This window comes from Triticum dicoccoides, chromosome 5A (genome assembly GCF_002162155.2).
Source record: "Triticum dicoccoides isolate Atlit2015 ecotype Zavitan chromosome 5A, WEW_v2.0, whole genome shotgun sequence".
NCBI classification, from domain to species: domain Eukaryota; kingdom Viridiplantae; phylum Streptophyta; class Magnoliopsida; order Poales; family Poaceae; genus Triticum; species Triticum dicoccoides.
This window is the reverse complement of record NC_041388.1, coordinates 623,604,694-623,611,028: the sequence shown is the minus strand read 5'-3', so window position 1 is coordinate 623,611,028 and position 6,335 is coordinate 623,604,694.

Below are 6,335 nucleotides of genomic sequence, written 5' to 3'. Positions count from 1 at the left end.
CCTAAGTTGCCGTTTCTTGAAAGTTTGGGGCTGCGACGCTTATGTGAAAAGGTTTCAGGTTGATAAGCTCGAACCCAAAGCAGATAAAATGCATCTTCATAGGACACCCAAAAACAGTTGGGTATACCTCCTAATTCAGATCCGAAAGCAATAGGGATTGTTTCTTGAATCGGGTCCTTTTTCGAGGAAAGGTTTCTCTCGAAAAGTTGAGTGGGAGGATGGTGGAGACTTGATGAGGTTATTGAACCGTCACTTCAACAAGTGTGTAGCAGGGCACAGGAAGTTGTTCCTGTGGCACGTGCACCAACTGAAGTGGAAGCTTATGATAGTGATCATGAAACTTCGGATCGAGTCACTACCAAACCTCGTGGAATGACAAGGATGCGTACTACTTCAGAGTGGTACGTAATCCTGTCTTGGAAGTCATGTTGCTAGACAAGAATGAACCTACGAGCTATGGAGAAGCGATGGTGGGCCCGGATTCCGATAAATGGCTCAAGGCCATAAAACCCGAGAGAGGATCCATGTATGAAAACAAAGTGTAGACTTTGGAAGAACTACTTGATGGTCGTAAGGCTGTTAGGTACATATGGATTTTGAAAGGAAGACAGACAATGATGGTAAGTGTTACCATTGAGAAAGCTCGACTTGTCGTTAAGATGTTTTTTTCGACAAGTTGAAGGAGTTGACTACGATGAGACTTTCTCACTCGTAGCGATGCTAAGAGTCTGTTGGAATTGTATTAGCAATTACTGCATTATTTATGAAATCTTGTAGATAGGATGTCAAAACATTGTTTCCTCGACGATTCTTGAGGAAAGGTTGTATGTGATACAACCGGAAGGTTTTGTCTATCCTGAAATATGCTAATAAGTATGCAAAGCTCCAGCAATCCTTCTGAGGACTGGAGTGAGCATCTCGGAGTTGGAATGTATGCTTTGATGATGATCAAAGATTTTGGGTGTATACAAAGTTTATGAGAAACTTGTATTTCCAAAGAAGTGAGTGGGAGCACTATAGAATTTCTGATGAGTATATGTTGTTGACATATTAATGATCAGAAATGACGTAGAATTTCTGGAAAGCATATAGGGTTATTTGGAAAGTGTTTTCAATGGAAAACCTGGATTAAGCTACTTGAACATTGAGCATCAAGATCTATAAGGATAGATCAAAACGCTTAATAGTACTTTCAAATGAGCACATGCCTTGACGTGATCTTGAAGGTGTTCAAGATGGATCAGTCAAAGAAGGAGTTCTTGCCTGAGTTGTAAGGTATGAAGTTAAAGCTCGACCATGGCAGAATAGAGAGAAAGGAACGAAGGTCGTCCCCTATGCTTAAGACATAGGCTCTACAGTATGCTATGCTGTGTACCACACCTGAAGTGTGCTTTACCATGAGTCAGTCAAGGGGTACAAGAGTGATCCAAGAATGGATCACAGGACAGCGGTCAAAGTTATCCTTAGTAACTAGTGGACTAAGGAATTTTCTCAATTATGGAGGTGGTAAAAGAGTTCGTCGTAAAGGGTTACGTCGATGCAAGCTTAACACCTATCCGGATAGCTCTGAGTAGAGATACCGGATACGTATAATGGAGCAACAATTTAGAATAGCTCCAAGTAGAACAGTTATTTGGAATAGCTCCAAATAGAACGTGGTAGCTGCATCTAGGAGATGACATAGAGATTTGTAAAGCACACACGGATCTGAAAGGTTCAGACCCGTTGACTATAACCTCTCTCACAAGCATAACATGATCAAACCCAGAACTCTTTGGGTGTTAGTCACATGGGGATGTGACCTTGAGTGTTAATCACATATCGATGTGAACTAGATTATTGACTCTAGTGCAAGTGGGAGACTGTTGGAAATATGCCCTAGAGGCAATAATAAATTGATTATTATTATATTTCCTTGTTCATGATAATCGTTTATTATCCATGCTATAATTGTATTGATAGGAAACTCAGATACATGTGTGGATACATAGACAACACCATGTCCCTAGTAAGCCTCTAGTTGACTAGCTCGTTGATCAATAGATGGTTACAGTTTCCTGACCATGGACATTGGATGTCGTTGATAACGGGATCACATCATTAGGAGAATGATGTGATGGACAAGACCCAATCCTAAGCCTAGCACAAGATCATGTAGTTCGTATGCTAAAGCTTTTCTAATGTCAAGTATCATTTCCTTAGACCATGAGATTGTGCAACTCCCGGATACCGTAGGAGTGCTTTGGGTGTGCCAAACGTCACAACGTAACTGGGTGGCTATAAAGGTACACTACGGGTATCTCTGAAAGTGTCTGTTGGGTTGGCACGAATCGAGATTGAGATTTTGTCACTCCGTGTAAACGGAGAGGTATCTCTGGGCCCACTCGGTAGGACATCATCATAATGTGCACAATGTGACCAAGGGGTTGATCACGGGATGATGTGTTACGGAACGAGTAAAGAGACTTGCCGGTAACGAGATTGAACAAGGTATCGGTATACCGACGATCGAATCTCGGGCAAGTACCATACCGCTAGACAAAGGGAATTGTATACGGGATCGATTGAGTCCTTGACATCGTGGTTCATCCGATGAGATCATCGTGGAACATGTGGGAGCCAACATGGGTATCCAGATCCCGCTGTTGGTTATTGACCGGAGAACGTCTCGGTCATGTCTGCATGTCTCCCGAACCCGTAGGGTCTACACACTTAAGGTTCGATGACGCTAGGGTTACAAAAGAAGCTTGTATGTGGTTACCGAATGTTGTTCGGAGTCCCGGATGAGATCCCGGACGTCACGAGGAGTTCCGGAATGGTCCGGAGGTAAAGATTTATATATAGGAAGTCCTGTTTCGGCCATCGGGACAAGTTTCGGGGTCATCGGTATTGTACCGGGACCACCGGAAGGGTCCCGGGGGCCCACCGGGTGGGGCCACCTGCCCCGGGGGGGCACATGGGCTGTAGGGGGTGCGTCTTGGCCTACATGGGCCAAGGGCACCAGCCCCAAGAGGCCCATGCGCCTAGGGAACCCTAGAGGGAAGAGTCCTCAAGGGGGAAGGCACCTCCGAGGTGCCTTGGGGAGGATGGACTCCTCCCCCCCTCTTAGCCGCACCCCTTCCTTGGAGGAAGGGGCAAGGCTGCACCTCCCCCCTATCCCCTTCCCCTATATATAGTGGAGGGGAGGGAGGGCATCCATACCTGAGCCCCTGGCGCCTCCCTCCCTCCCGTGACACCTCCTCCTCTCCCGTAGGTGCTTGGCGAAGCCCTGCAGGATTGCCACGCTCCTCCATCACCACCATGCCGTTGTGCTGCTGCTGGATGGAGTCTTCCTCAACCTCTCCCTCTCTCCTTGCTGGATCAAGGCGTGGGAGACATCGTCGAGTTGTACGTGTGTTGAACGCGGAGGTGCTGTCCGTTCGGCACTAGATCATCGGTGATTTGAATCACGACGAGTATGACTCCATCAACCCCGTTCACTTGAACGCTTCCGCTTAGCGATCTGCAAGGGTATGTAGATGCACTCTCCTTCCCCTCGTTGCTAGTCTCTCCATAGATAGATCTTGGTGACACGTAGGAAAATTTTGAATTTCTGCTACGTTCCCCAACACCTGTAACAGGGAAGTGCATTTGGACGAACGATCAAATGGACATACCAGTTAGTAAGCTTAAGCAGTATATTGAAGCAACGCATGAAGGGACTTTCTTTCCAGACAGAGAGAACGACGAGCTCACAATGGCCCTCGGGAATCCTGAGCACCCTGGACGGACATGAGGCACGCCAGGCTCCATTCCGTGGAAGGTTGGGTTTCCGGACGCAGGCGGTTACAAATCCCATGAGAGGAGGAAAAAAGTGCAGCAGACCCAAATGCAGGCGCTGCAAGCAAGGGTAGACGCGATAGAGGAACGAGAAGCAAATCGCAGCAAACGTACTGCCGAAGCCTCCCCCGAAGCTACCCCGCCATCTCAGCGCAGAAGCAGCGTGGCTTCCACCGAGCTGCTTCAGCCGGAGCATGCCTTGACGGCTCCTGCCAGCTATCCCGTGGATGCTATAACGGAGTCTCAAAATTGCCACCTTATAACACAATGGATGAATTTGAAGGTCAAGGCGGCTGTTGGCTCTGTTTATCCTACTGAACCCGGCGCAACTTTTCACTGTCGGCCGATTCCAGAAGGATATGCTAGGGTGATGGTGGATGAGATAACGGAGGGATTTTAGGACCTCCAGCTTGACCACCCTACCGGTGAAGGGGAGACTCGACTGGGGTCTGCTCTGAAGACTCCATGCCTATGGCGGAAGGAGCTCATCAACCTTCCGAACTGGACGCCACCGCCTCCTCCTCCTCCTCCGGCGAGTCAGGGCACTCCGCCTCCACCGCCTCCTCCTCCGGTGAGTGACGATCAGGGCCCTCGGCCGGCTCCTTCTCCGGCGCGTGGCGGCACTCCGCCTCCTTCTCCGCCTGCGCCGACGCGCCCGAGCAGCCAGCCTCCTCCTTCTCCGCCTCGTCAGCAAGGGCGGAAGAGACCTGCCGCCGCTCCAGCTGCTCCGGCGCGTCGTAGTCCTTCTCCTCCGCCTCTTAAGCAAGTAAAGAAGACAACCGCTACGTCTGCTCGGTCGGCGTCTAGCAGTACAACCAGAGGCGGGAGGACATACAGATTCGGTCCTTCTCTGAAGACTCCAAAGAAGTTACCATACGAGAGGACCCAGGAGGAGAACGCCGAGATCGCGCGAGAAGAAGTGAAGAAATTCTGGGGTGAAAGCAAAGAAACATCCACCTCTGGAGGAGAAGGTAGATCGGGTGAAAGTGAAGCGCACTCTGGCTGCCCTGACAAAACCACCGAAGTCTGATCCGCCGAAAGGAAACTATGACCGCATTATTGGAAAGGAATTTGCCGAAGCGGAGCAGTCGGGAAGTACTGTCAGTGATCAAAGGCTGAAAGAACGACGAGCTGGGAAACAAATTGCCCAGCTCGGCGAACAAGCGAAGCAATCGTGCCCCCCGCTCAAGGTGCCTAGCCACAACGTCGATAATGATCCGAGGATGGTGCCCGGTTATAGCAATCTTGCAGATTACCTGCCCGACGAAGTACATTATGAACCCATGGAGATGCTGATACAAAGATACGAGTACGGGAAGCCTCTCGTCAAAGATGAAAGATCTCTATCAACGATGATGCGAAAATTGCATGATTGGTACTTGAAAATCTGCAGAGACTCTGGGGGGAGGAGTACTTTGTATGTGAAAGTTAAAAAGGAGCATGACCTCGTTGGAATTGATCTGTTGCCTGTTCCATTTGAGGAGTTCTATCAGTTTCTCAATCAATTGGCCCTCGATAAAACAACGGTCGCCTGCTACTGTCTGTAAGTAGTACTACTTCTGTCATTAAGTTTCTCTATATAGCTTAGCTCTTTCATTGCATGTATTTATAATCATCCTCACTATATTATGCAGATTGAAGATCGTCGAATTGAAGAAAAGACAAGTCGGTGATATTGTGTTCATTAACACATATCTCATAGATGCAACTCAGGTTAAACTTCATGCCGCAGAAACCGAGGCCAGCATGCTACGATCGTTGATAATAAATCAAAACAAAGATATATTACTCTTTCCTTACAACTTCAGGTGAGTGTTACTGTGTTGTGCGTATTCGGTTTCCCTTATATATTAGTCAAGGTTATAGTAATGTAATTGATGAGTTATGCATGTGTGTGCAGTTTCCACTATATTCTCCTACATATTAAGCTTGAGCAGGGACTAGTAACCATCTTAGACTCAAGATGAAAAGATCCCAAGGACTATGCAGACATGACTCAAATACTCGAGAAGTAAGTTAAATCGATCATTATCTACCATATCAGCAACTTTGTTCATTTTCTGATATATCAAGTAATTGTTTTCTTTGTCCGGCAGGGTTTGGAGAAAATTCACCAGAAAAGCTCCGGGACTGCCGAAGGAGCTGCAATTTAAACACCCGAAAGTAAGTACTAGCTATAGTAGCATTTTAAGCGCATCTACTAGTCATTCAAGCGCTAGTTTCATCAATACCATTTGGCATTCTTACTTATCAGTTTGATTAACCTCTATTTCTTGTAAAGTGGTTGTGGCAGGAACAAGGGAATGATTCCTGTGGATACTATGTTTGCGAGTCCATCCGCCACACGACCTGTGAGCGGGGCTACACTGACGAACAATATGAAGTACGTAAATAACAACATTCACAATTTTATTTTATTACCATCATTTGTGTTGAGTTTCATTCATTCATATATATATATATGTATTGACCCCCTTCTTTAAATTAGATGTTTCGGAAGCGGGATGAACTCCTAG